The sequence below is a fragment of the Bos indicus genome, chromosome 12 (genome assembly GCF_029378745.1).
Source record: "Bos indicus isolate NIAB-ARS_2022 breed Sahiwal x Tharparkar chromosome 12, NIAB-ARS_B.indTharparkar_mat_pri_1.0, whole genome shotgun sequence".
NCBI classification, from domain to species: Eukaryota; Metazoa; Chordata; class Mammalia; order Artiodactyla; family Bovidae; genus Bos; species Bos indicus.
In genome coordinates this window covers 71,353,631-71,365,057 of record NC_091771.1, presented here as the reverse complement: position 1 = coordinate 71,365,057, position 11,427 = coordinate 71,353,631, and the positions used below count along the sequence as shown (strand labels likewise).

The 11,427-nt window shown below is 40.5% G+C and overlaps 1 protein-coding gene and 1 pseudogene across 2 annotated transcripts in view; both read right to left on the bottom strand.

Annotated features, from left to right (window-relative positions):
- Positions 1–788, bottom strand: LOC139186159 (small ribosomal subunit protein uS12-like; annotated as a pseudogene).
- Positions 789–5,674: 4,886 nt separating this feature from the next.
- LOC139186118 (ATP-binding cassette sub-family C member 4-like) overlaps positions 5,675–11,427 on the bottom strand; it is a 126,017-nt gene continuing 120,264 nt past the window's right edge. For both annotated transcript variants that reach the window (XM_070799896.1, XM_070799895.1), the window contains one exon: positions 5,675–7,964. The gene's annotated coding sequence lies outside the window, so the exon portion shown is untranslated. The remainder of the gene's footprint in view (positions 7,965–11,427) is intronic.

Genomic DNA, 11,427 nt, shown 5'->3' with positions numbered 1-11,427 from the left:
TCATCCAAATTCATGATCTTGGTCTTTCTTCTTGCATTTGTATAAGGCCAAAAGAGAGACACTAGCTACTTTGACAACCTAAAGCAAACTCCAGGAATGTCACCAATGGCATGACCTTTACAACCAAATCCAGCAACCAGAATATCATCACTTTCCTCAATAAAGTTCAAGCAACCATCACTGGGTACAAAAGCTGTGATTTTTTGCCATTCTTGGTGAGCTGAACCCTGATACATTTCCTGATGGCAGAATTTGGTTGTTTGGCTTCAACCCCTACTTTTTCAAGCACGATTCTCTTGGCATGAGAAGCTTCCAAAAGGGTTGGCCTTCAGGGCTGTGCCCAAATGGGCTTTCTTGTACTATTTATCATGCCGATTCTGGGCTCGTCGGTGGCTACAGAGATTCTTGGCAGTATGAAAACCATGGCACTTGCCTATCCTGCCAGTGTCATAGGCCTGAACATAAGACTATCACATTTAATTTTAACATAAGCTTGGAGAATATTAGGAGCCCCATCTTACAGAGCTTAAGGACCTCGATCAATGTCATAGACTCATAACTGACAGATGCAGCCTCTGAGCCCAGACAGGTGTGACCACACAGTCTGTCCCAGCTCCTCCCATGTCCCGTGGGACCAGGAGGTCTCCCTGCCCAAAGACCTGCTCAGCGGCTTCAGCCTGACTCTCTGGGTGGGTCCGTGTGGTCCCTCCAGGTGCTCGCAGCCCCTGTGCTCCTACTGCCCCTGACTCGGGTCCTTCCTTCTGCAAGGCAGCCCCCGAGAGCCTCATAGTTGGCAGAAAGACACTCTCGTCCCATTCTAGAAGCTTCTCTTTACATCCAGCTCCTGGGGGTGGGGTCAGGCCAGGTTGTGAGTAGAATTATGAGAGAAGCAAGAAGGTGTGAGCTCCTGGTCAGCACATTCCTCTGACCTGGGACCTCCCTCTTCTTCTGATGCTTCCTACCCCTCGGGGCAGCTCTTCTCCATGCCCCTCCCCACTCCATTACAAGTCCTCCTGTAGCTCTGCTGTGGATCAGAGTCACCAGGGGAGGGGTCAGAATGCAGGTTCCTGGGCTCCAGCCCCAAAGATCTGATCCAGGTTGTTACACAAGTGGGGCCTGGGAATTTGAATTTTTAACCAACAACCCAGTGGGTTTTTATGGAGGGGGTCCTCTGAACACACTTTGAGAAGCATTTAACAGACCTGTCACTCACATCCGTGGTCCCTGGTCAAGAGTATAAATGAAACCCATACTACATGCTTAAATATTTAAAAGTTATAAATCAGTCAAGCAAAATTGTCAAGTACACCTTCCTAACTATTAATAACTGGCAGAATGGGATTTTGGACACAGCTCCAAGCCAGAAGGCAGGAGAGCAGAGGGAGGGGCTGACCCAGTCCCCAGCCCTCCCCCTGCTCTTCCCACCTCTGGCTCTGACCCTTTTTGTTCCCTGAGGAATCTGCTGTTCAAGCAAGAGCACCCCCAGCCTTCAAGTCCAAGTTCAGGCCATCCTCCTCCCATCCCACAAACAACTGTATCTTGACCACTTGTCCAGCTGGGACATGGCCCCCAGGAGGGAGGCCTCCACTGGCGCTGGGAGCAGGGGTTCTAGGGTCCAGGTGCTCAGAGACGGCCTGGAGGGGGCGGGGCTCCAGGTGGCCACACCCCGTGGTCCTCTCTGGCTGCCTGAATCTGGGGAGGGTGCAACCACAGGATGACCCGAGCAGGGTCTCTAAACTAGTGCTTCTCAAACTGTAATGTGAGCAGGACTCACCTGGGATCTGGAGATTTTGAGTCAGTAGGTCTAGAGTACAGACAAGATTCCATGTTCCTAACAACCTTCCAGACCAAGCCAGGGCTGCTGGTCCATGCTTCAATAGCAGAGCCTTAGGGCAGGGTGGGCAGAGTTTTCCTGTAAACAGGAAGTCAAAACATTTCCAGGCTTTTCGGGCCATATGGTGTCTGCTCAGAAAAACATCTACTACTTTATTGACCACACCAATGCCTTTGACTGTGGATCACAACAAACTGTGGACAGTTCTAAAGATGTGAGTACCAGACCACCTTACCTGTCTCCTGAGAAACCTACGCGCAAGTTAAGAAGCAAGAGTTAGAACCAGACATGGAACCACTGCCTGGGTCAAAATTGGGAAAGAGGAAAGAAAAGGCTGTACACTGTCACCCTGTTTATTTAACTTATATGAAAAACAATGTATGTATATATATAACTGAATCACTGCTGAATAGCAGAAATTAACACAACATTGTAAATCAGCTATGCTTAAATAAAATAAATTTTTAAAGAAGCAAGAAAAAAATTCCAAGGGTGTCAGTGGGTTCATTATTAGTAATGTTTACTCTGCTTAGCCTGGTGTTTGCCAGAGTTTTCCACTTTAAAAATGCAACTCTTCCCTAAAGAATTAATCAAGGAAGATACTTTGAGTCTATGAAAATGCCATGCCTCCCCCAACTCCCGAACATTCATGGTATATTCAGCCAATGATGAATTTTGTCTGAATTGTTTATGACGGCTGCCATATGATACTTTTCTGTCAGCCTGTCTACATTTGTGAGTTGGTATTCTGTTGCAAAAAAGAGCTTACCCTTCCTCCTATTTTATGTTTTATCAGAATCAGTATAAACTCATGGATTTATAAATATTTTATAGTTGTAAAAGATAGGGTTTAAAAACCTTCAGTCCTCTGTTTATCATTACCTACTTATAATATTTCTAATGTAGTATAAATTCCATCTCAGAGACTCATTTTTTGTCTAGGTATTCTGCAAAATTTAATTTTAAAAATATATTTTATATAATATCCTCCATAATTAAATATGATTAACTTTTGAATTAAACACTGCTTTGGAATACCCAAAGCTTCCACCAATTAGAATGGATAATTGTGAGCATGTTTGCTAAGTGAAGAGTGAATTTAGTCAGAACCATCCAAAGTAAACTTTGTGTAAAACATGTTCAGTATATCTAAGTCTTAATCTTTGTTCTTCTTAAAAAATCACACAGTCCCAATTTTGACTCCTAAGGGAAGTCATCTGGGCCTGGAGTATAGATGGAGGTCTCATTGAACTCAGGCATGTCATTCCTTCTAGTAATGTTATTTTTTAGTTCTAAATTTAAAAAAACATGTATTTCTCCCAGCTTTTCAGTACACATTGCTATTTTAGTTTTGCGGGAAAATTATTTTTTTCCTTACTACATTAGGTTTAAAAAACAAAAGCTCAGTTAACCCACATTCTTTCTGTTTTTAAAGGAAAATTAACAGCTTACACATAAAACCTTGTGTTTAAAAAACTCTGAAGGCTTTAAAGTGGTCTACTGTGTTTCCAGGGACCTTCTTCAACATTAGGACCATACTGCTGATTCAAGAATAGCATCAGTATAAATATAAGCATAGTATTGTTTTTAGATTAAAAAAAAAAAAAGAAAAAACCCTCCAAACTTGAACAGGAATTTATTTCTAACTTTTTAATGCTATTAAAAATATTGATAATGTATAATAGGGCCTTTTGGAAGCCTGTGTGGTCTAATTTTAAACATAAATATGATGGTAACAATTAATAAAGAGGGTAGTGCTGTAGAGGGTAGTACTGATGGGGCGCTAATCACAAATCCAGCATAGTTCAAAAGCAGTGTTTCTCACCTGTCTGAGGTTGAGAATCAGTTTTATGTAATTTTACATTTTCAGACCATTTCAATCTAATCAATGATCCACTGAGCACGGCTAGTGCTCAGCTCAGTCGTGTGCACCTTCCCTCTGCAAGTGAAACAGTCACACTGGTCTCTGGGCTGTTCAGGATCCCACCCCTTCTGAGTGTAAATGTCACAGCAGTAACAGATGGCTGCACATGTCTAGTTTTCTTGAATTTCCTGTACTTATTTCTAACATAGTTACAAACAGGCCATAGACTGGCACTAGCCCACAGGCCGTACTATGGTATCACTGTCACAGTTACATTTGCAACAACCCTCTGAGAATTGTACTAACCTCACTTCCACTATCAAAGAAACTGAGACATAGTGGGCTTCCTAATCTTAAGAGCCCACAATTAGCAGCTAGCAGAATCGTAACCAATCCCAGTCAGTGCCCAGAGGAACCAGTAATTGTCCCTGAAAGCCTGATTCCAGAGCATGTGCTCCTTGTGTGCATATTCCATTTTTATCTGTGAAGGACAAACAGTTTGGTTTAGGCTATTAAATGAGGACCTCCTCAAATACATCTTCTACAATCTACAAACCCACCTTCATCCACATCCATCTTGCTCTCCTCTCCTGGTAATTAGGAATCACCAAGGTCAATGATTCCACCTTGTGCCTTTGGATGCTCTTGGTCCATCCATCGTCCCAACCAAAGAATGGAAGTACAGAAACTATATTCATTTTCCAGATGAAGCTGAGATTCAGAGGTTGAGACACTTATCCAAGCATGTAACTATGGCTACATGGCTATGGGGTGACCAGAGTCCATTTTGTCAAGGATGGTGCCAGTTTATTTTCCTGGCACCTTGGCTGGTTATTGCTTTCCTTTCACTCTCAAGTGTCCCACTCTGGACAGTACATTCTTCAGGTGCTCACACTGCTAGTAAGTAGTAGAGAAAGAACTGGCGTGCAGATCTGTGACTGACTGACTCCAAAACCAGGGCTTTCTGTTATTCCAAGCTACCTCTTTAAACTTCAAAATTATGAAGCTGAGAAGGAAGGTTTGTTCTCAATACCATTCATTCATTCATGCATTCAGCAAACATTTATGGAGCACCTGCTATGTGACACATACTGTGCTGGGAGATGGAATTAAAAGTGAATAGGGCACAGTTTAAAGTCTTTTTCTCACTTAGTTTTATAAGAAAACAGAATGCTTATGAATACTCATAGTTAGGGCAGGTTACATAATTTATAGGACTCAGTGCAAAATGGAAAGAATAGGGACCCTTGTTTAAAAATGAAGTATCTCAAGATGGTGACAGCAAGACATTAACCAAAGATGGTTCAGTTTAACAAATGAGAGGTGGTCAGGGTATTGCAGAAATCCAAGTTACCTAGGACAAGGATTAATCTTAAGGTGACTTCCTAGCACGGGTGACAACTGGGCTGAGCCTAGAGATGAGGCTGTCTCCTCTACATGGACCTTCTTCTCTACTTTTTTTAGACCAAAGGGCACTGAGAAGAATCACTAAATCATCGTTTTGACTTACATGTCGGTCACCAAGAGTTTCCCCCACAGCACAACCTAATCACTCTTGTCTGGAACTGTGATACATGCTGTTGCATAACATCGAGATGGGCTGCCCAGACCTCCCTTCAAGGACTCGTTCTCCAGTTGCTGGAAGTGCTGTAGGTGGGCAGTCTTCAGCCACTAGGTCTTTTGCGGGCAGCTTCTCTGCAATGTCCCATCTGGGTGGAGGTATAAATACCTGGCCACTGGACATGTCAGGATAACCCTGAAGGGCTGTCTTCACTCCAGCTCTCTATGGGGTCAGTTAAGGTCATCTGGCCAGTGATGCATCTTGATCTTTCCCTCTGCTCTATCCTGTTTATTTCCTCCTGATGCCACAAGTGTTGATCCCAAGGGCACCCCCTGATACTTATCCCAGCACTAAACTGCATCCCAGTCTGCATCCCAGAGAACCAGCCAGCAACACATGTCAGAAAACATTCCAGTACTCAGGGAGGGCTTTTATTTGAAAATTACTGATTACACACATACTTATAACATTTTAAACCCCCCAAATAAAATACAAAACAGGGGTAACAAGGACTTTTTGTGTGAATGTGGTTACCTTTGATTTAAAATCCACAATCTAATATTGTCTGACAAAAATGACATTATGTTATTAAAAACAAAAGTAAACTATTAGGTTGAACCACATGGAAGTTCCACTGTATGGCTTATAAAAAGGCTGAACGTTAGCAGTTCCACATGGTTCAATCTAACAGAAAAAATCAATTAGCATTTGAAATTTAGATAACAATATACTTATGAATAACTCACGGGTGAAACATATAGTTAATGAATTAAATTAGGAATTAGAAAATATATAATACTATGGCTATTGATTAGTGGTGAGTATAAAAACTTGCAGGTTGCAGCTAAAGTGGATCTTGGCGGTGGGGGGAGTTGGCTTTATATACTTATATTACAAAAATAATGACATTATTAACCTATTTCCAATTTAAGAATTTATAAAAAAAAAACCTCAAAGTAAAGGAAAAGTTGAAGGAAAGAAAGAATGATACAATGAACTAGGGAAAATAGAAAGAGCAGCAATCAAACAAAAAGTTGATTCTTTGAAAACAGGAAAAATTTATGCAAGATTATTCATAAAAAAAGAAGGCTCAAAGAAAATTAAAAAGCCAAAAGAACACAGTTGGAGATGCTGCAAAGACTAAACATATAAGACGTTGTGAATAAATTTATGCCAATCAAACTCAAAAACTCAGAGGAAACAGAGCTACTCCTAGAAAAATGAAACTTATCAAAATGACTACAGAAATAACACACTGAATAGGAAGCACATAATTACCAAAAGTTACTAGACAGCATATTAAAAGCAGAGACACTACTTTGCCAACAAAGGTCCATCTAGTCGAGGCTATGGTTTTTCCATTGGTCATGTATGGATGTGAGAGATAAACTATAAAGAAAGCTGAGCGCCGAAGAATTGATGCTTTCAAACTGTGGTGTTGGAGAAAACTCTTGAGAGTCCCTTGAACTGCAAGGAGATCCAACCAGTCCATCCTAAAGGAGATCAGTCCTGGGTGTTCATTGGAAGGACTGATGCTGAAGCTAAAACTCCAATACTTTGGCCACCTGATGCGAAGAGCTGACTCATTTGAAAAGATCCTGAGGCTGGGAAAGATTGAGGGCAGGAGGAAAAGGGGATGACAGAGGATGAGATGGTTGGATGGCATCATTGACTCGATGGACATGGGTTTGGGTAGACTCTGGGAGCTGGTGATGCATAAGGAGGCCTGGCTTGCTGTGGTTCATGGGGTCACAAAGAGTAGGACATGACTGAGAGAGTGAACTGAATTGAACTGACCCAGACAATGATGGTTGCACAACACTGTGAATGTGATTAATGCCACTGGATTGTGTGATTAAAAATGGTTATATGGCAAATTTTATGTTATATATACTTTACCACAATTCTTAATGTAAAAAAAATAAAATCCTCTATCTAGAAGACAGTCTAGCACATGTCTGTCCTTCATTAGCAAATCCCCTAGAAGGGCTCCTATTTTGAGAAAGCATATTTTCTTTTCCTTCTCTCTTAGAACATATGATATTGTCCTTCTGTATTTAACCATATATCCTTTCTTTTTTGTTGTTGTTACTTAAACTATAGTATATTGTATGTTTTTCCTATCAGGTTTCTCTGTAGTATTTTATCCAGAGGTCCTTTGGTGGAAAAATGGATCCTAGTCATGTTAAAGGAAGTGGTGACACAAAACAGCAACTTCACACAGTCTTCAAGTAAACAGAATCCCTGATAAAATCAGAAAGTAATATGTAATTCTAGGAACAGTAAAAAACCATCTGTGAAAACTTTGTCTCAAATCTTAGAAAATGATTTCGGCTCTGGAGTCTCTCAGGACACAAAATCTGGGACACGGCTTTTATAGGTGGCCTGTGCCTTTCATTTGCATAATAAAACATTATAACATATAAATAAATATAATAAATCCTTTTCCAAGAGCTTGAAATCTTGAGTGAAGTTGGAGAACTAACATCTTGTAATGTGTAAATATTTGTTGCCAGTATAAGAAACATAGAATATAGTTTATGCAGTTGAAAAGCTATTGGAAAAAAGCCTTTGGAGTAGACATGAACTCATGGGAGAATCAGTGTTGACTCAAAAATTGTTAAGGCTGAGGGCTGTCCACTGGAAATATTCATAACCACAAGGTTACTGTGAGTAACATCTGGCTATCTCCTTTTGAAGTACACCTGAGGGAGAAAAAGACAAAATCAACATGTTTAAAAGTTTCAATGTCCTTCTCCTAAGGCAACACATTTCTAGGTTTCCTTCTTCATGTGAAGCAACCATATCACTATAGGGGGAACAGTTTTAAAAAACCAGGGCTGTATTTAATCTATGGAGGAAATAGCTCCACTAAAACCTTCAGTGGGGCTGGGTTAAATGCCAAACAACCTGTAGATCTAGATTTCTGATCATTCTGATTCACAGATATGCTTTATCACTATAATAAATTGATAAGCAAAACCATTTTACTCCCTGGAATAAATTAAAAACAGGGTAACAAAGAGGATAAGAAATCTTGCACCTCAACCGGGCTTCTCATTTTCGCACATAAAAGGAGCACAACAGATTTGGATGTTAATATCAGGTTGTAATCTTTATATTTTAAAAACTCTGACTGACAAGAACTGAAACACTGGTATATATGTATGAAATAACCTGGTGTTTAATTTGTTTGGCAAAGCAATCATAGGGCCTATAGAAATGTGATCTGTGGATACTTCCCAAGAATGAAAGGGAATCAAAAGCTTTAGCCAGGAATCAACCAAGTGACTTCTCTAAAATGAAGGATGATACCCAATAATAGGACAGATCTCTGCCAGGCCTTGGAGTTCTTGAATTCTACCAAATTCTAGCTGAACTGGAAGAGATACAGGTTTTCTCAGTGTATAATCAGAACACAGAGGAAGTGAAGTGCTGTCAAGGTCCACAATCATCAATTTTCAGTAGCTGTATTGTATCTCAGTTCCTTAACAGACGCACATAACAAAATAATGTCAGGGTTTGTGAAGCCTTATCTCTGAATCTGTTTGGGCAAAAAACGACTTCAAATGTAACTCTTTATCCTCAAAGAAGAATGTGAAAAGTTTCGTTTGAGTCTTTAAAATGGAAAATATATCATCTATCAGAGGCTGACTCATGTCACAAACTGGGTTGCTTAGACATATGATTCAGATTTCTTTTATAAAACCTGACTACAAGTGCATTTGTGGGTGCTGTAAACAAAGTTATTGTGAGAGAGAGTCACACATGAAACAGAAAAGCACTAGGACACCTACCTTCATAGTAAGTGCACTTTCTTATTCTCTTGCTGCTAACATAACCTGCTCCCAGCAAACAGCTCTGCATACAAAATGCTATATATTTAAATGTCATTTAAGGAGAAAAATAAGCCCTCCAAGAATGCTTGAGCCTCACTGGCTGAAATCTGAAGCTATTACCATTGTAATGGAAGCATTTAAAAATAAAATTTCTGGTGGGGGTTGGGAGAGGGGGTTAATTGCATACCATCACCCTCCTCCATTTTATTAAGCTAGCCATATTTTGTGATTATATCCTTATGTACTTTTTTGGTGAAAAGCAAAAGGAAAAAAGAAAATAAATTTCATTTTCTACTGCTTGATATTCTTTTGAGAATTACCTGGTTCCTTCCTTCATAATCCTTCTCAATATAATTTTTATAAAGAAAAATATTATTTTTAGCAACTTTCAACTGAAAAGGACTTTGCTTCATGGTCTGAAATACCTGAACTGAATACTGAAAGGAACTTCAGTGGTTGGGGATCTCTGATTTAGAGTCTCTAAAGCTATCTAAAGCTAGGAAAGACTAGAGATCTCTTCAAGAAAATTAGAGATACCAAGGGAACATTTCATGCAAAGTTGGGCTCGATAAAGGACAGAAATGGTATGGACCTAAGAGAAGCAGAAGATATTAAGAAGAGGTGGCAAGAATACACAGAAGAACTGTACATAAAAGATCTTCATGACCCAGATAATCACGATGGTGTGATCACTCACCTAGAGCCAGACATCCTGGAATGTGAAGTCAAGTGGGCCTTAGAAAGCATCACTATGAACAAAGCTAGTGGAGGTGATGGAATTCCAGTTGAGCTGTTTCAAATCCTGAAAGATGATGCTGTGAAAGTGCTGTACTCAGTATGCTAGCAAATTCGGAAAACTCAGCAGTGGCCACAGGACTGGAAAAGGCCAGTTTTCATTCCAATCCCAAAGAAAGGCAATGCCAAAGAGTGCTCAAACTACCGCACAATTGCACTCATCTCACACGCTAGTAATGTTCAAAACTCTCCAAGCCACGCTTCATCAATACATGAACCATGAACTTCCAGATGTTCAAGCTGGTTTTAGGAAAGGCAGAGGAACCAGAGATCAAATTGCCAACATCCGCTGGATCATGGAAAAAGCAAGAGAGTTCCAGAAAAACATCTATTTCTGCTGTATTGACTATGCCAAAGCCTTTCACTGTGTGGATCACAATAAACTGTGGAAAATTCTGAAAGAAATAGGAATACCAGACACCTGACCTGCTTCTTGAGAAACCTGTATGTAGGTCAGGAAGCAACAGTTAGAACTGGACATGCAACAACAGACTGGTTCAAAATACGGAAAGGAGTACCTCGAGGCTGTATATTGTCACCCTGCTTATTTAACTTATATGCAGAGTACATCATGAGAAACGCTGGGCTGGAGGAAGCACAAGCTGGAATCAAGATTGCCGGGAGAAATATCAATAACCTCAGATATGCAGATGACACCACCCTTATGGCAGAAAGTGAAGAACAACTAAAGAGCATCTTGATGAAAGTGAAAAAGGAGAGTGAAAAAGTTGGCTTAAAGCTCAACATTCAGAAAACGAAGATCATGGCATCTGGTCCCATCACTTCATGGCAAATAGATGGGAAATCAGTGGAAACAGTGGCTGACTTTATTTTGGGGGGCTCCAAAATCACTGCAGATGGTGACTGCAGCCATGAAATTAAAAGATGCTTACTCCTTGGAAGAAAAGTTATGACCAACCTAGACAGCATATTAAAAAAAAGGGACATTACTTTGTCAACAAAGGTCCATCTAGTCAAGGCTATGGTTTTCCCAGTGGTCATGTATGTATGTGAGAGTTGGACTATAAAGAAAGCTGAGAGCCGAAGAATTGATGCTTTTGAACTGTGGTGTTGGAAAAGACTCTTGAGGGTTCCTTGGACTGCAAGGTGATCCAAGCAGTCCATCCTAAAGGAGATCAGTCCTGGGTGTTCATTGGAAGGACTGATGTTGAAGCTGAAACTCCAATAATTTGGCCACCTGATGTGAAGAGCTGACTCATTTGAAAAGACCTAGATGCTGGGAAAGATTGAGGGTAGGAGGAGAAGGGGACGACAGAGGATGAGATGGTTGGATGGCATCACTGACTCAATGGACACGGGTTTGGGTGGATTCTCGGAGTTGGTAATGGACAGGAAGGCCTGGCTTGTTGCAGTCACTGGGGTCGCCAAAAATTGGACACGACTGAGTGACTGAACTGAACTGAAACCTATCTAGAAGAACTATGAGTGTATTTGTTTTATTATTGGGAGACAAGTCTTCTGTCTACAGTCTTTTTAAAAATGATCCTACTTTTACACCATAAAACACTATATT